General features: G+C 33.5%; 1 protein-coding gene across 5 annotated transcripts in view; it reads right to left on the bottom strand.

The window, feature by feature from the left end:
• mei-9 (DNA repair endonuclease XPF mei-9) overlaps positions 1-20,327 on the bottom strand; it is an 81,275-nt gene that overhangs the window by 47,539 nt on the left and 13,409 nt on the right. The window contains exons 5-6 of one of the 5 annotated variants that reach the window (XM_069837495.1): positions 10,002-10,072; positions 2,268-2,347 (exon numbers count right to left, since the gene is read on the bottom strand). The exons of 2 other annotated variants lie outside the window; for them this stretch is intronic. The gene's annotated coding sequence lies outside the window, so the exon portion shown is untranslated. The remainder of the gene's footprint in view (positions 1-2,267; positions 2,348-10,001; positions 10,073-20,327) is intronic. 2 more of the 5 variants (XM_069837496.1, XM_069837497.1) reach the window with 2 other exon arrangements.

Raw genomic sequence — 20,327 nt, forward strand, 5'->3', positions numbered from 1 at the left:
ATAATTAACCAAATTAAATTTAAATTAATTTACTCAACAATGTAGATTTACGCATTTATAAACTAGTATGACGTACATGTATTGCTTTTCTGCTGCTAATTACAGTGAAGTTGTAACTAAGACAGTATGAGTATCTTGGTATCGATGGGAGAAAACAAATGTGGGTCCCGCATGGACTAAGGACTAGAATAATTTAATGGTACTACCCGATCTGCTAACTTATATTGTTAAGATAGATCATAGACAAAGTTCATTATTTCCCCTCAGTAACAAGATATTCAAACTGTTGTAGATATAATTTTACTGTCATTAGCAGCAGAAATGTAATATTGTATTGTATGTTTTGTACTTGGAAATCTATAAATGCATAAGTCTATTATTAAAATTGCAATTTGAGATGCATATTAGTTTCCTCGACTTCACACAAGGGAATATTTTTCACCCCCACTTTTTTTGTACAATTATGAAAATGAAGGGTACACGGGAAAAACGAACAATGTCACATTTCCAATAAGGGTGAGATAATGATCTATTTCAGTATATTACTGCAAAATTTACTGGTGTTTCTACTTGAAATGAAGGAAATGATGAGTGTATCCGTGGTTTTAATTCTCCTTTACCACTTTTGGTAAAAATAACACTAAAGTTAGTAGTAATACAGTGAATTAGATAACGACATCAACCTTAACAGCATTGTGACCTTGTTCGTTTTTCCCGTGTACCCTTCAAATATCAACGATACCCACTGGCATATCACACTTCCTTTAAGACTAAACTTAAGTATTGTGTATAAAGGAAAGGGATGCACCTTCTTGGTAAATCTAAAATCTCGCAACCCTGACTTCATCTTTGTTCCGAGAAATAAGATCGGAATTTGAATTTGTTGACAAATTAATAGGAGGTGTGAAACTGGCCTTGGCTAAGTCTCTAGCTGGGAGAGAAAAATTACTCGGTCATTTGGGTGAAGAAAATATAGTTCCCAAACAAACTCCAGTACCAGTCACAACCCACTGGGCCACGTGGCTTGAAATTGCAAAATACCAACACATTAACTACGAGGATGTTAAACACTAGATTTAAGAGGAAGACGGTGAAGTGCTACCCTGAAAAATCTGAAGAGATTGGTTGAAAATTATGAATCCCTTGTGAAACAACTAGTCAGTAAGTACAGTTGTTGACAGAATATGCAAGTAAATTAAAATTTTGGAATCTTTTGATGTGGGTGCATCTCAGATATGACTACTTACGTCTTCAGTGAGTGAAGTGTACAACACCGCTGATGTGCAATCTAAGAAGCTCTACAACTATCTAAATGGAGGACATGTTGCTACAGACTTCTGGATCCAGCAAGACTTAATACACATATGATGTTCACAAGTCTACCATCTGAACAAAAACAATTCTTAGATACACATGCGCCTTTAGAAGAAATGTGTATGCATCAGTCCATTCTAAAGGAGGAAGTGATAGTCCATTCTAAGGGAGGAAGTGACAGAGCCTTCTTCTGCTGTATCTTTTTGGAGGAAGCAATCAAAGAAGTTACCAGTCTTAAGTCAGCTGGCAACGAAAGATGAAACAGTTCCTGCTTCTAGTGCAGTGGTAGAGAGAAGTTTCTCAACTGTAACCTGGATTTTGAATCCTCTTAGACGTTCTTTCAAGGAAGAAAATTTAGATACTCATGTTACTTGCCCTCAACAAAAATGAAAGTTTCGCCTACAAGAATGATAGTGTGAATAAGAATGGTGAAATAGTGACAGTACTGATAAATTGGGACATTTTCAATAAAACTCACACTGAAGATAGTTTCAAGTGATCAAATTAGCATTTTATTTTATTCTTTTGTATTTTCTGGGAAGAAATGTAAAAAAGCATAATATTTAAAAATTAAAAGCATAATTTTCAGTAAAATAAAGCATAAATGTGGTTGCCCTACTAATCATCAAATAACAAGAAATAGAACTTAGAAACAAGGTAAAATTTACACCAACATTTAAATTCTCTTTTTGAACTACTGTCCTGGACAACATAAATCTGCATAAATCATATAATTACGAATGTGAAACGGTTTATGCTCATCATAAACATATTTGCTACGATTTGGTAGTATTCTGAAGAGGCTTAACTCAGACTTATTAAAAAGTGTGACCATAAAGATGAGATGTGCGTGGTAGAAATCAATGTGTGAATAACACAGTTCTTGTCTTCACCCAATAACTTGGGAAGTGCTTCCAGCAAAATTAATTTCTATCAATCTCTTTAAATATTACCTCCAGATTTGCTCCAATGGATGTCGAGTATTACGCTTCCTTTTTGAACTCTTGTGCTGAATATCACTTTTTTCTGGTTGCTAAATGAAAGAAAATGCAACCAATAATGAGATGTTGCATACATTTTCTCACATCTTAGTTGAGGCTATCAATATGATTTATATTACTTATAATAAAATATAAATGTAAGTGTAACTATATATAAAACACATGAAAATTTCTTTCATTGCTAGAAAACACTTCATTAGAGCAGTCTTTCATAACTAGTTTCTTAAACAAAGAAAAATATTTAAACAATTTACAAGTATAAGCTTGCTAGTGATATTAGATGATTAAAAGATGCAATTAAATTGAAATGTACTGAAAAAAAGATGACGCCAACACTACGAGTTTTTTTAACTAGTTGAATGTTTCTCTATGCATTAAATGAAAAACGTTCAAAACACCTAACAGAAAATAGATGAACTCAATGGGTGGGGAAATTATTCATTTAGAATGGCAGTGCCATAAAAAAATGAAAATTCTGTAGTTATTAATTTAACTTCAAACAACTGTCTAATGAATATTACTTCTGTAAACACTATGTGTTCTTTGACAAAAAAAATAAATAAATAGATGACTGGTTGCCATAAGCTAAGTCCCCATTTGAAGACTTTGGTTGATATCATGAGTGCTTAGGTTTACACATGAATGAATAATTTCTATGCAACAGCAGAGTTCCAATAATTTGTTGTCAGTGTTTCAAATGATAATGTTGTCTTGATCCCATGGTCTAGGGATAATGTGCCTGCACTGTAAATAAGAGGTTACAAGCTCCAAACTCTGGTTTTTTTCTCTCTATTTGTAGATCAAGTGTTAAAAATAATTTATAACAAAGGTATATACAAGGGATAAATTAGGTGCAACAAAAATCCTCTATCTTAATCTATCTACAGCAGATTTTTTCCTCGTGTGAGCCAGGTGCTGTCCAAAGATGAAGTTAGATTGAATAAAATAAATACGAGGAGAGCACTAGACTGTAATGTAACATTATATGTTCAAAGACTGGCATCACGCTGGAGAGGAACAAGAAAAACCCTTTGTTCAAGTTGGATGAAAGAAACATGAAGTATTTTCTTCTGATTATGTATTATATGTCTTTCTCGTGTTAAATTTTACTGTACCTGGTTAACATGTTTCGACCTGCTATTGGCCATCTTTAGAACTAGCTGTTGCTGGTCTTGGCGTCTTTTGTTTTGTGTCCTGTGGGGGTGTGTTTTTGTAGTGCAATGTGGAGTCAAAGAGTGTGTGTGTTCTGAAATTGAGTTGTGTGTTGAGAATTTCATTTGGATGTGTTTTTGTGTGTCTGTATATTTCGTATTGTTCTAATGTGTTTAGTTTCTAGCTTTTTGGTTGGATGTGTAGAATTTCCATGTCTGCGTTGATGTCTCTGTAGGTATGGTTAGCATTTGTGATGTGTTCCACATATGTGGAAGTGTTTTGTAATTTTGTTAGGCTGTGATGTGTTGTTTGTAACGTGTTTGAAATGATCTGCCTGCTGTCCTATGTAGAAGTTGTTGCAGGTGTTACATTTGAGTTTGTATACGCATGTGTGGTTGTATTTGTTCGTTTGTGTGTCGAGATGTTTTTGTAGAGTATTATTTGCTCTGCATGTGATGTTGTAATTTAATTTCTTGAATGAGGTTGCAATCTTGTGTGTGTTTATGTTTTCGTATGTTAGTGTGATGTATATTTTCTTCCCTTTATAGGTTGGATAACTTCAATGATTCAAGATCTGGTTTGGATAATTTTACTATGTTTGGATATTGTAGCTCTGAACTTGGCCTTTTTGAAGAATTTGAGCAGTTGTAGCACCTGCTTATTTCCCATTTGAATTCTCATTAGCATTTTCTTCAATTTCAAATTTCGAAATTTTAAATGATTGTAATGTCTTCTTTGAATCAGCTATCTCATCAGTGATCTCACTAATTAAGAAGCTTGTTAGTGGCTGTCATTGATGCAGAAGTCGAGGCAAACAATTTCTCTGGGAGAGCCACCACTTGCATGCATGTTTCAAAATTTTTTCTCACCTCACTGACATGAAGTTCTTGAAATTATTTTAATTCATCTTTCTTTTGGAACCTTTTTCTACGTAGAAAAGAAATCCACCAAATGCTCATCAATCTTTGTTTTTCAGCTTTCAAATTTATTAGACAGCATGGGTATATAACAAAGAATAAATTATCAATCTTTCTTTAAATGTCCTGCCAAGCCCTTCTTCGGCTCAACTAAAGAAAGGGGCATTATCAACTCTCAGAGCCAAGTCGTTTGATATAGAGTGCTACATGATATTGAGAACAGGCAGGGTTAGATTACAGAAGTTTCTAGATCGCAACAGAAGTAATTATATTTGAACAGAGTAGTTAAATGGGAACACACTGACTAGCTGATTGGTGTTATTTCTTCTTTCCTCCTCTCTGCAAGATATATCAGACTTGTAAAGTTTATTGTACGAATGTGTGGACATAGTTTAATGAATGGCTGTAGTTAACATAGTATGATTCTATATTGTATGAGAGATAGTTAAAATTTATATTATATGATCGTGTTGGCAAGGAGTGTATTGTATGAACGTATTTTATAGCAGTCACACGAAAGGAATATTGTAACAGGAATGTATTGCATGGAGATTAACTGAAAGAGATTTAATAAGATTGGCGGCCATTGCATATATAGTAGAATCAGTAGTATTGTGTTCTAACATCCTCATTGTTCAGTTATGCGCACCTTTGTTGTCCATTCATCAACCCATTGTACACTGTTGTTGTAATTTTTACTCGTTCAATCAGATTATATTTATTATGTTATTAGAACTATTGCATTTATTAATCATTGCTTCCAATGCGCAAACAGACCAAACCAGTACACCTGAAACATCTTATTTAGTAGCCATAGGAATTTCTCCTGTTTCAGAACATATGTCACTAGGCGAAACTGGCAGTTCTTCAAATCCTGCTAATGAAATGGAAAAAAAAAAAAAATGAATAAAAAAAACAGGCGAAAAAATATTAATCTGGAGAACCAGAAAGTGATTTGAAAATCCAGAGTCTTTCATCTAAATCCATAAAGTTGGCAGGTATGCTAAAGCTATTTATTTTAATTCTCTTTTCAATGTTGTAACAATTATTACTAACGATTTCAGATTTTCCAAGAGATTCCTTTGCAATGAACTTGCAAGCTGCATTATAGAAGCTGATACAAAATATTACATTGACAACAAATTATCTTCCAGACTCGAAGTAAGAACGGAACACAAAAGTCTATGATTTCTATCCATTATTAAAGTTGCATACATCACAACTAAGAAATGCATGTGTACTGATAACAGTAAATACTCGAAATAGTTCATGGTTCAGAATGTGAGCTACTAAATCCTTTTCTGCTATTATTCATGCCAACAAATTTTAAAATGTTTACACTATTTCGTAACAGCATGTAAGGGAGCTAAAACAGTGACACTGAAAGAACAATGTCATTTATGATTTAAAACTATCACAATACAATTTTAAAATAGCCTAACGACAGTTCGACTCTGATGTAATCATATGTTTTTGAGGATGCATCTATGCATTTGTATATCACATGTTTTTTGAGTACGAATCTATGCATTTGAATGGAAATAACACTGCACGTACAACATACAGTTTATAATCCTATATTAATTTTCCCCATAGGTTATTTCTATTTACTATCCCTAAATTGTATTTAATATTTTTTCCCCCACATTTCTGCACAAATTCGTCACAATAACAACGGGACTGAATTCAAGATACGATTTTTGTTACAAATTAAGTTACTCATATTGCGACTTTTTTTCTATGCATTGCTGTGAGTTCAATACTGGAACTATTTAGCTAGCAGAGCCACGTAAAATATATTCAAATCAATGTCAATGATCATCATTATACCAATATCATTATGCACATTCAGTCTATCTCTAGACCAAGAGACATATTCCAAAGGAAAGTACAAGTACGAAGCAATTGATTACACAAGATACAACTAGAATGACAATTGTCAACTTATACTGAAATTAAAATTCCGTAACACCTGGCAGCAAAATTGAACTGGGCATCCTCTATACTGTGTTTATATTTATGTGAAAATACAACAGTAATCAGAATAATAGCCTCAACTAAGATTAACACCAATTATTAGTATTGCAGAAAGTGTGCATGCAACAGCAGTGCATCTACACTAACTAGAGTGCACCAACTTGTGAAACACATCTTGAAAAATACACACGCAAAAGATGCTAGTAAGCAAATGTGTTATCAAACACTTTTTTGTTTAAAAAAGAAATGCTGCAATTAAAATTCCGTAACATTAAACAATTCATATCTGACGAGTCTTCGACTTATTATAACTAAAATATAAATATTTTTTTAACACTTATGACAGAGAAGATACTGATTTTGTACCTGTACAACATACTACAAACAAAAAATTGACATCAGAATGACAGACTTCAAGAGCCATATTCATAGAAATTCTCAGCGCGGGCTTCTGGTGGATGATCAGCAAACTAACGTTTATCGTATTCAGAAACCAGTGTTATCGATGTGATATGATATGAATCCTGTACAAGTAATCAGTCGATAGCCGGGGCTAGTTTAGCAGGCTCGTAGCGCGTGCTAGCGAAATGTCTATGCATAGCACCCTTAGATATTTCACAGTTATCACTAGACGTTAGCCTTAAAACTGAAGGTTTCATCCTTTCACATCAAACCATAAATATTTCAAATTCTCGTAACTAGGATCCGGATTCTTAGGTTTTAATCTATTTTATTCCTTAGGCTACTTCATAAAATCACTAATACATATATTTTTGTTTCAGTCATTTCTTAATTAAATGTATGAATCCTTTAGGTCCTAAAAACGTCTGAAAGAACTTAAGAGTCTAAAAGGAACTAAATCGTACTTTTCACAAAAAAACTGGCATTACAAAATAAATTAATTTGTTTTAATACATTATTCAACACTGAGGCATTTTAAATTTCTAACATCTGTGATCCAATGGATTCTAGTTTCAGAATTAAATGTAAGAAAAACAGTTGAAGTTTGATAAAGAGTCGAAGTTATTTCAGAGCAAGTCGAAGTTTTCTTGCTGCAATATCCCTAAAGTGAAAGTTGCCAAAAAAAAAAAATTATCAGTACTTTGACAATGGATTCTTAACTATTCCCAATATTCAACAGAAGATCAAGTAATCTTGTGTCAAGTTTGTTAAAAAATCGCACTTTGAACAATACAAGAAGTCTACCACCCACAAAAGAATGTCAAAAAAAAAAAACGGACAAAATTAATTCAAGAGTTCATTTCATCTATAACTAAGTACTGCAGTAGATATTTTCAATGTGCTGTTGTGAGAGTTATTTGTATCATAATATCGTGGAATGTATTGAAGAAGGTGGTTTTCCACAGTTTCCTTTAGTGATTGCAAAGTTACAGATGAGTCTACTTTGCGTAAGAGCCACTTGAGGTCCCTCTATAAGACACTGGGTACCATATGAGTCGACATAGGTGGCCATTACATGTGGCTTTGTGTTCAGGAGACCACGATAGCCACAGCTGTTACATTACCCATTCTGCCATCAGAAAGTTGGATTCTGCAGAATAACAAAACTGTAACTACTCCTTTGTAATGTGCATTGACACAACTAACATAAGCTAATGGCCTATAATACACCTTGACTTGTAGAAGATGTGCGGCAAACTACCAGTGCAGACTAGATGGAGGAGAAGCATGTTCCCCTTCAATGACATGCCTGATCTATAGAAAAACTGTAGCACTACGGCTTGTGTTGTTAGGGAAGCCCTACTTATCTTGTCGCCTAGAGAGAATTCAGGTGGAAAGTTTCTCCTGCTTAGTGACAGAGCTGCTTATGTGACTGAAACAGAAGAGATTCTGACAAATCATTATGTAAGCATGGTCCACCTAAAACGTAGATCCCATGGTTCACATCGGCTGGCAGAAGATGCAAGAAATAATTTCCCAGTAGTAAATCGTATTGTTTCTTCTGTCAAGAAGTTTTCTTTAATCACGAAATCGTGTTCAGACATTCAAAAACAGGCTACAAGAAATTATTTTCCTTCGAGAGCCAATCATCACTTGTTGGATAACACAAACATACGAGGTGACAAGCGATATTATATACAGGGACATTGTAGCACAAGAAAAGAAAGGAGGAAACTCAAACCCACGAATAATTCTATGATAATTCTTCTGCACATAACGAAAAGTACATAAAATATATCTTTGTAATGCTAAGTAGTGTATATTTACTTTTAGAACTGTCCAGATTTGTTTATGTGCACCTTGTTATTAGTGTAATCGATCGCAGAACCAAGTCAATGTCCTCATACTAGCTCACATCCCCGGCCTATGTACCATGCTGCAGTCAACTTGTGTAATCAATCCCCAACATTACAAGCCTACTTATGACTATTGTTAAAAATGAAAAGTTGAAGTTTGTACAGACTCGTATAATTCCTCTATACACGATTCATATCATCTGCTTAATTATTTAAGTAACTATATTAAAAACCATTTCAACAATCACTCTCATAATATATTAAGAATGTAATACAAAACCAACTAAAATGCCTAGATCAAAAATACTCCATACCCAATTTATCCTCAGAAACTGTTAATGATCGAATTATGTATTACTCTGCCACAACTTATACTTCAACTAACGTATCCACAAAACTGTTTTTTACATTCCTGGAAATGATGGTTTGAAACTGAAACTCAATAGGCTAACTTATTTCCATCACGAGATGAAAAATCACACATTCCTCATCTTCATGATCAATATCACGTTTAAATAGTCTGGAAGTTATTAGTCATTACTAAACTACATACACTAGTAAAGGGACAAATTAATAAAGTTCAAATTGAATGAATCTTGGTATTCTATCAATTAGCATGATGAGACCTACATGATGACTGAACACCACAAAATAAAAGATTATAACTCAACAATGCAAGACAGATTACCTAATGGTCATTTTTTATAATATTCTGAAATTAAACTAATGAAAGACATTGGGTCATTTATATTCTATGTAAACATAACCTCAAAATATGAACTTTTGTTCAGATAGTATTTTATTACATTTAAGTTTGTTTTCAAATTGTTGAATAAATTATGTTAAGTATTAATTACGTACACTACAGATTAAAAAAACATTAAACTGATTTGGACATTTATAAAGAACTAAGGAAAAGAATGGAAATGAAAATATGGATGCTACCAGGACAATGTAAAAAGGACAGACTGAAGAAAACACTGACTGATGAATTCATTAAAAGCATAACAAGCAGAGAATTGCACATACAGTACAAGAAGCACAGAAGAAATTCAGCCTTATTATCCGATTAATACATAATTTTCAATAACAAAATGATAGTGTTTCATGGATTTACAGTGAATGATTCTGTTTGATGCTGAAATGAGAAATTCACTATACCGCTATTATGAAAAGTTAGGATACATTCAGAGTAAACAGCTGTGAATAGACTAAATATGGCATAATATCTGTACCATATTTCATGATTAGAGAGTCTGGGTAGATATGCAAAAACAAATACAAGAATATGTTCGCAAGGAACATAGAAAAATATATTAGTATATGCATTATAAACATACGATTGATATAACATATTAAAATATACATGTCAATTAATTTACCTTATTTTCTGCTGTTGCAATAATTAATGGAAGCGATTCTGAGGTCCTACTCAGTACTTATATGCCTCCCACTAAAATTTTAAACAGTGAAAATGTTCTGAGTCACAAGACGTTAATGGTACAAACACATTACAGAAACAATAAGAATCCCATAAATTTATGAAAGGGCAAGGTCATAAAATGATCACATTTTTTCTTCCAGTGGTCATTAATGTAAACATAATTAGATTTTCTTATTGAATCTGACATTAGGAAAAGTCAGTAAAATGATGAACTCAGAGGCGTCATTTAGGGGGTAGAGGGTAGGAAAATTCTCCCCCACCCCCCATTTCAAGATTGAATAAATGTAATAACTGAGTAGTAGCACTAAAGAAAAAATGGGAGAACTATACTTTTAAAATATTCCACTTTTGTAACTGCTTAAGTAATAAAAGATAATTGTTGGGGTTAATTCAGAAAATTGTTAGTGGCAATGCCTTGTCCCATAATGAATGCACCAGAAGTCTGGCGTTTTAATCAACTTCATAATTAAACTTTATTCTCAGTACATAAAATAAATTTATGAATAGTAGAGTCATAGTCCTAGATGGGAACCGATAATTTTTTCTTTATTTGGGTAAACTGTATGTGTAACCAAACCCATGTCTTTCAGAATTCGTGATATTATTACCGTACTTCACTGCTTACAGATGTTAGTGTATGTGTTCAGCTATGGTTTGACTAGGTTTATAGTTTTCTGCTTTCTTTCATAACCAGCAACTTCTTTAAAGACTTCGGAGACATTATGTCTGATCTACTACTGTAAACCCTTGAAAATGCATGCTCAGGTGGGTGCAATAGAAAATGCTGAATTATTTACATTTATGAGTGGATTTTGCTCCTAGTGTTTCTGCTTTAATTTTTAAATTCTTAAATTAAAATTCTCATACTTGGTGTCACAGTTGGGAATGGAAATATTTAGGATCAGCTTAAAATAGAATTTAGGCAAATGAAATCCGAAATTATTTTAGATGGACTAATATTTACAATTTAGCTGCACAGCCAATCACAAGAAAGAAACTTCATGTATCAAAATAACAATTAATTTCAGTGGTCAAGTTTACCAACGTTTATGGTATGGAAAATAGTTCATTTCAGAAGAAATACCCTTTAACGTCTTCCCTAAATAATCTTGCCATTCACCAAAGCAAAAACTGAAATGACGCCCCTGAATGAACTTCTTCTTTAGAGATATGCATTTATATACATAATAAGAGGAATTAAAATCGTCAATCAAAACGTAACTTTCAGCAAGCATCACTCTTTCATAAATCTTTCTAAATGTAACATGCAACATATATTTTGAAAAAAAAAAAAAACGCGCACGCGCAAACACACACACACACACAATGGAAGTGATGTAACTCTGCAAACTGATTGAAGGGGCAATAGAATACATTAAAATAAAATAAAACCTATTCTGCAGTTTGTAATTAAATGCATGGTTAATTACAAAATTAGGCTGAAATTCTGTGTAGTTTGGCAACTGTGTCACTGGCTCATGTATGAAAACACACATGCAACCAGTCTGAACAGCAGTGCCCTTACTCACACCAGTAGGATTGCCAGACTTCATAACAGCAGGAAATAATAATACACTTATTCTTCGTATTTAATTTGCATAAAACCGTCCATTTTATTGAAAAACTGCCAAGAGATAAATCATTCCATATCAGTTTTTCTAATGATAAAAGTAAATATTGGAATTGTACTTATAGTACTTATTGAGTACAGCAGCATTATTTTTTAGGGGAAAATTATTTTTTCTGAGTAAAGTATTCATTTGCAACTAATACGGTATTAGAGTTTTTTGTTGTACTCTATCCAAGGAATAATCTCTCAAATCTGCAAAGTTATATTAATTCCACACTGTATGTGTATGTGTGTGTAATATCGTTTCAACCCAAATTGAGTTCCATATTATAAAACTTATAAATATCAAAATTTGTAAATTCCTCCCATTTGGGTGACATGTTCATTCATGCTGAGAGATGACTGAACAGACTGATAGAATATAAAGTTCTTACATATGTGCCATATGCATGAATACATATATTTCATCAAAAAATAAAAATTCCATTTATGGTACAGTCACATGTTGCTACTTTTTCTATTGCAGCTGTGTTCACACACAAGCCAAAAGCAGTGTCCAGCACTCTTATTGTGCTGCACAACCAGAGAGCTGAAGTTTCAAAAAGAAGTTGCATGTCTACACACAAGGCACTAATTTTGCAGCAGCAGTTTAGTTGTATTTTTCCTAAGGCCTTTAATTTTTGCTGCCAATATTAGCACTTGCATATTCGAAAAGCATTTTCTAGGTTCATGTAGATCTATATTTATTCCCATGTCCTAATTAGTATTTTCTTAATTTATTTTTTTTAGTATGTTATTTTACGACCTTTATCAACATCTTAGGTTATTTAGCGTTTGAATGGGATGAACATGATAATGCCGGTGAAGTGAGTCCGGGGTCCAGCACCGAAAGTTGCCCAGCATTTGCTCATACTGGGTTGAGGGAAAACCCCTGAACAATCCTCAACCAAGTAATTTGCCCCGACCGGGAACCAAACCCAGGCCACCTGGTTTCGCGGCAAGACGCGCTAACTATTACTCCACAGGCGTGGACTTTTTCATTTATATTTATTACAGTCGCTTTAACTCCTATAACATATCTTGACTGTCTAGTTTATTGCCAGGAATGCTTGTTGCCATTGTGTCTATTATTTCATGGTAATTGGTGTTTCATTCGTCATTCGCCTTTATTTAACTCAATATTAGTTATATTCAACCGAGGAAAACCATGAAAAAAACATCCATTGGATTGGTCAGCACCGGGAATCGAACCCAGGACCTCCTGAATGAGAGTCCAGTATATTACCACTGAGCCATCTTGTTCTATCCTAACTTGTATTGAAAGTTGACATTAGTCTTATTATATAACCATCAGACTAATATCAATATCTTCTTCTTTCTTATCTCAAGGTCTTAAGACCAAGTCCATGAGGTTGCAGCTGGTGTATCACTTTTTTTTTTCATTTTGAGTATACAGTATGTATATGTGGTCTGGAGTAAGGTCTATAAATGTCAGGATACTATTTGGTGAGGCTGGTTCTGTGTTGCATTTTTACATAATGGAAATATCATCTGAGATGCTATTATCTTCACATGTTTTGTGCGCCCACCATACTAATGCAGTTTGTGGTTCCCTGGTTGCTCCCAGTTGTTGCTCATTATACCATTCATGTTGTAGTGGCCGTTTCCAAATTTTATTTACTTCTTTTTTTTGCGTTTGGAGAATACTTCAGAGTAGGTCAGTTTGCCCCTGGATATTTTTCTTAGTTAACAGCCATCTTTAGTTATGGTATCTGTCCATTCATTTCCAGGTATTGTGACATTTGATGGGATCCACTGTTTATCTATTTCTCTTGTTGTAGACAGATCTTATAAGTATTTAACTGTATTTACTGATAAGTGATCATATAGTTCATGGTAGTTCTGGAGATGCTGAATAGAGCTTTTGCTGTCAGGATCCGCATTTTCTCGCATGTATGGTACTCTGTTTTTGAAGAACTACTTGCATAGCAACAACTTCTGCTGTAAGATTTGATGCATGATCTTGATTTCTAATTTTAATTTCTTCTACTTTATCTCCAGACATAATGAGTGCACAAGTGGCTGTTTTCCCATTCTCCAGTCTGCTTCCATTATATAGATTTTTATAGCTTGTTGTGGTATTATATTAATGATTTCTAGAGCTAATTGTTTCAATTCTAAAGGATTGTCATTCTTTTTGAGTGTTATTACATTGACTGTGGTATGAAAATAATTCTCTCCCTCGGGGGAGCTTGTAATCCCTAGACAGTACATCCCCAGGTGGCAGATCGGGGAATGCTCTGCAGACATGCAAGGTAGGAGGGAAATAAAATACTTTCCATGGAGCAACAGGCAAGTATTGTCTGATCCCAGGTGAGGAGCGACTACAAAGGTGACTGTGCTCAGGCAAGTAGTGTCTGATCCCTGGAGAGGAGCGACTACAAAGGTGTCTGTGCTCCAGAAGGAGCAGCCACATCAGAGACAGTCACACTGTCACAGAGAGTGTCTCCAGGATTCTATCCAGTGACAGGTGCAATATCACCAACCCATGAGGAATGCAGAACGTCAATATACTTCAATAATAAGTAATAGAACAGTATTGGCAACTCTCCTGTCCGAATTATGCTTACATATATATATATATATATATATATATTTACATATATATATATATATATATATATATATATATATATAACAGTAAAACACACGTGTTAACTTTCCTGCTTTTAAATTTCAAGAAATTTCCAGTTTTAAGGAATGATCCAAAAGTCCTGGCAGAACTACATTAAAAACAGTGCTGCTAATTCCCAGTTTAAGGAACACCCATTTAAGGAAAGTCCCCATTTTGAGAAATATATTTGAATGGATCTGCAAATACACCACCTATTTCGACAAAATTTCTAATCCATTCCAAATGTCTGTAATCTATTCATATATAAAATATGGTATGACAACGTGGTGAAGATAGCAGTACCTTGTGATCTATAACATGCATTGTAAACTTTATTGAAAGTAAGCTTATAGAAATTTTATTGTGTGTTTGCTTATGAAAACTGTAAATTTAATTATAGTACTTAAAAATACAGTAGAATCACTTTTTAATGATTCTCTGATGGATTATTTTTTTTTTTCCTTAAAAGGTGATTTACATAAAATGAGAAGGAAAGGCTAAAGTAACTAGTACTAACATGTGTGTTATATACCAAACATTATAATTATTTAATTAGGCCTATAATTATTATTTACAATACATTTCATTATAATATTTTCTAACACTTCAAATAGTGAGGCATGAATGTTTTTCCGTTTCCTTGAACCCGAGCCATACTGAAACTCGGCACTGAAAATTTCTTCTTTCTTCTTCATTATCTCCATAATGAATAGTTGACAAACCATGCCCTTTTGCCATATAAAAAAAAAGGTAAAGGTAAAGGTATCCCTGTAACATGCCATGAAGGCACTTGGAGGGCATGGAGGTAGAGCCCCGCGATAGTTTTATTTGAAAATTGACATTGACATCTTTTATTATTTTCACTTCCTGTGCGATTATTAATTTCTTCCATTAAGTTGCCATTATAACGAAGCATAAACAAAAAAATAAAATAAAACTTAGACACAGGATCCATACAACTCGCGAGAACAAAGTAAGCAAAGCAACCACTCTGTGAAAGCAATGCAAAGCAAGACCATAAAGAATAATGCCACTGTGTAGTGCTGCATTACTATCGATTGAGATGCACTACTGAATATGCTGGTACTATGGTTTATTGAAAGTCGATATGATATTTCAAAGCTTCATTGTCACAAAATCCACTTGAAAAGTATTCCTTAAAAGCGGAATTTTCCTTAAACTGGTTTCCTTAAAAGCAGGAATTAATTACATTATTCTTATGATAATTTGGCTGGGGCTTAACAGATTATTCCTTAAAAACGAGAATGTTAAAACGTGGTTTTACTGTATATTTTTATGATTTAGTGAAATATTATACTTTGTGTGAGATCAAGCATATTTGCTTGGTTTCCGCACAAAACCAATCCGCGGAAAGTCTAAAATTCCACATTCAGTATTCCCTCTACTTACCGCTTAAGTGACATATTGATTTTACTGCTTTAGGCTTTTAACATATTATTTTTAGAGACGTTCAATATAGTAATAATTATAAATTGGAAACTTACCATTGCAATTTCACCTAAATTGCACTGTTAATTATTGTTTTTAAATATTTGCAAAAATTAAGTAAACTCTACAACTCCACTAAAGTTACTGCATTCGTGATACAAGTAACATTAAGGAAGCCATGAAAAAATCAACAAGATTCCAGACTCATCATAGACTAGGGAAAAAAAAGACAGACGTATATCACGGCCTGCTGGAGTATAAGGTTCGTTCCAACAGCAGTCAGGAACCGTCCGTAACCATCATGAGCATGCGCAGTACAAAAAAAGCGTTCCAACACAATCCGAACCAGTCCTGAACCGGAAACATGTACTGCAGTCGGGCGTTCCAACAAGCTTTTGACACGGATTCGGAACGGTCAGAAATAGTCCGTGGATTGAGGCATGTACGGAAGAGTACGCAAGACGCGCATGCGCATAAGCTCACCAACGTCTCCTGGATAGTGAAGAAAGACATGATCGACTGTTCACATCATTGAGGTTAAAGATGAAAAGTGACAGTACAGACGAATAATAAAACTAGAGATTTAATTTAAAGTTTCGCCAAAAAGAATGGGAATGGAAATTATTTGAGTATTGAAACAGTTAATTACAATTTCAACATGCAGCTTTGATTAAGAATATAATAAATAACGTACATACATTAATAATTATAAAAAGAACTATTTTTAGATGAGAGTCCCCCAATACACGACGTTGAATTATCGGAATTCTTGCCTTCCATATTTTTTGTCATATTTTTTATAGAAAATGATCGAAATTCTATTTTCTGCAATTAGAATTAGCTGCGAAACGATAATAATTAAGCATCCCGTTCTTAGCAAAGATGATCACAGTTATAGCATCTCTGGATTTAGTACATAACGATCCGCGAAAGCATTCCAACAGCGTCCAGTCCAGTTTCAATCCCATAGCAGATGCTCAACTAGCGCATGCGCATAAGATGGTACAGGAACCGTACATGAACTGATCCATGAACCGCTTGTTGGAACGAACCTATAGTAAACACAGAAAACATTTTAAAGCAACAATGTTGAAGATAGATATTTTTGTTTTGCAAATTTGCCGTCATTGAACAGAAACCAAGATGGAGATTTCATTGCAACTAATTAGAAATTCCTCTTTCAGGTATGTAATAAACGATCTTTGCACAAAATAATGTACGATACACGGCGGTATGTTTTCTTTCAATTCTCGGAAATTAAAAAAGCTCAACTACGTTTCGCTTTTTCAAACTTTTCCTCGAACATGAAAAGTTCAACATACTGCTCTTGTAATGCATATTACTATTGTGTTGGGAAAGTTTGTGTGTGTATTTGTCAATAGTAAATTTAATGGGTGATGAGAATATGTAAATATAATGTACCAGTAGTTAAATGGTCTAAGAGCGCTGTTACTTCTTCTCTCTGTACTTCTTTATTTATATTAAGTGAAAACCCACTTTTAAGGAAAAACCTTAAAAAAAAATTCAGTCGGAAACAAATTTGTTAAATTCCATGTTATACATTTAGAACCTGCCACAAATTGTTCATTTTTATCATGTCAAAGACTAAAATATAAAAACAACATGGTGTACTAGTGGCAAGTTTGGATGGTGACACTGAAACAAATGCAAAAGTTTCAACAAAACCAGTATAAAAAAATGCTGCAGCTGCAACCTTGGGAACCTTATGCATACATTCGTACTTTGAAGTTCTGAATAAGACAAATTTGTTAACAGCTGGTGCAGAACCCACTATTTCCCAAGTACTGTAGCACCGTGTTGCATATGTTACTAAACATTAGTTGTGTAGCATTTTGTACTGCAGCACTGCAAAAGTAGTGACATGTGACCATAACTTTAAAAGCAACGAAAACTTATCTGTTACAATAAACAGAAAATTTCCTTATAGAACATGAATTCAAAGTATGTACACTTACCTTGAGAAAAAATATTCCTACATTAGTAAGCAATACATTCACATGTATAAAATAATTTACAAGTAATACATAATTGGTGGAAAAACACAGAAATAGCTTACAAAATTGCAATGTGCTAATTGCTTTGTTACTACTACGTATCATTCACAAAAACACAAATGAAAACATTTATTTTGAAAGCTGTATGAAACAACTAGTAGATCACAAGCTATGTATAGTGAAATGTCGATATAATATCTTGCAAGCTATAAAATTTTATGATTAATTTTTATTCATATTCAATTTAGTTATGGTTAAAGCTATATAATATGAGCATACTAGTAATTTTGATATCTAACTCAAGTATAACAGCTTTCTGGCAGAAGGCATATAGATGGTTATAATACTATTGAACCAGAACCATTCCATGGAATTTCAGGTAGCCTGTTGTACTACAAGGTTAGGTAGTCAGTGGAGGCATTCGATGTTCATGCGTAGATAAATTGTGTAGATACGAGATATTATAATAACAGAATTATTAATACACCCTCTATGGACATCACTAAACAGATTTGGGCAAGAAAAAACCAACTGAGGAGAGTAATGGCCGTTCTAATGGGACATTTTGCTTTTAGAATATATGGAATGAATGGGAAACTACAGAGTGATTCTGGAGGAATTGAGGGGCACTTTCGCAAAACTCGTTATTTATAAAAACAATTAGTATTTCCAGGAGAAATAATATTTAAAATACAATTATAATGTGATGTAATTTCTTTTTCCAAAAATTATTACATACTAATACCTTAAATTGGAATAAGTTATGTTATTTTGAACATAGTATATAATATGACATAAAATCATTGAAAAAATTAATCAAATTCACAAATTTTCACAAAACTCATTATCTACAGAAATATATATATTTTTTTCAGGGGAAACTTTCTTTTAAAAATACTGTGAACAAATTTGTACCCCCCCCCCCCAAAGATTATTACACATTGGCGTCCTTAATTTGGAATAGTTACAATATTTCCAACATTATTTTTGTAACATATTATCCTGGTTGAGTGTTAGAGAAGGCCGTATGGCCTTAACTCTGCCAGGTTAAATAAATCATTATTATTATTATTATTATTATTAATATTATTATTATTATTATTATTAAATTTCACAAATTTTCACAAAATGTGTTACCTTTCTATTCTCATTATAAGCTATAGATTATTATTATCAATATGGTAAGCGCAAAGTGCCAGTCATTTTAACACATATTCAGTTGCATATGTGGGGCCCTCTATAAAATGTATAAATTACATGATTTAGGCTTTCATTAGTGTTATGGGTTTTTTTTTTTTCCTTTAATATATATTTCTAATAACTTTTCCAATGCCATATTCCATCATAACTTAAGTTTATGTCCAGTTTCTAAGGAATATTACCATCCTTCCTCAAGGTTTTAATCAATTTATTTTGAAGCATTATATCATATAAAGCCAGGGACCCTCTGTAACATGTCTCAGATTGAGGACACTGGGATTTAAATCCCACTGCCGAAGTATTTAAATTCCAGTGCCAAAATGTTATAAGTTACTGGCACAGATCATACAGTATTCAGAAAGACAACACAACAAAAACGAACAGTGTGCCTCATGTGCAGCTGACAATGAAAGGAAAGGAGAGTCTTCCAGAATTTAACCAGTGTGACCACAAGATAAAAATATTTTTAAAAATTTTAAATTACAGTTTATTTAACAACACTCACAACTGCAGAGGTTATATCACCATCACAGGTGAGCCGGAATTTTGTTCCGCAGGAGTTCTTTTACATGCCAGTAAATCTACTGATATGAGCGGTCACATTTAAGCACACTTAAATGCCAACGATCGAACCCGCAACCTCGAGCATAGAAGGCCAGCGCTATACAGACTACGCTATTGAGGCCTACTAAAAATATTTACTCAATACCTATTATTAATAACACTATCTCATCTTCTCTTGTAGACAAGTAGTGATAAAACTCGGCAATCTGTAGATACAGAGTTTTGAAAAAAAACTCTCATATTTCACTTTGAATTTTCTATTGTAGTTTGCAGGTTTAACTCTTTCTGATAGTGTCATTTGATTCTCCTGATCAAAAATCGCTCACTTCTGATAGCGCCATTCGATTCTCCTGATCCCAAATCATATGGATAGGTACACATAAAATCTCAAAATCGAAAATTTTGTAGTTAATTAGTTTTATGAAAATGCCCCTAACTTGTAAATATTTTAAGGGTTGGTAGTATGGACTATTCTGAATAAATAAATTCATATAAACTTGTGTACAATTTTCAATGTGAATATTATGTATAACAAGCCTTGTGATGGTATGAAAGAATGACAAATGACTACGTACAAAGAAATATTACATGTTGCTCTTCTGAGATCATCTGAGGGCAGCACTTTTCATAACTGGTGTAGGTACAGAAACAACGTTTTTAGTTAACCCTGTACAGATACAATGCGAGCGCAAGTCTGAAACAGATGACAAGCACTCAGCACTCTGAATATCATATGCCTGCTATTGTGTGCTTATGCTGTTCGGTATTACATGTGTTTCTAACAATGTTGCA

This window comes from Periplaneta americana, chromosome 10 (genome assembly GCF_040183065.1).
Source record: "Periplaneta americana isolate PAMFEO1 chromosome 10, P.americana_PAMFEO1_priV1, whole genome shotgun sequence".
Taxonomy (NCBI): Eukaryota; Metazoa; Arthropoda; class Insecta; order Blattodea; family Blattidae; genus Periplaneta; species Periplaneta americana.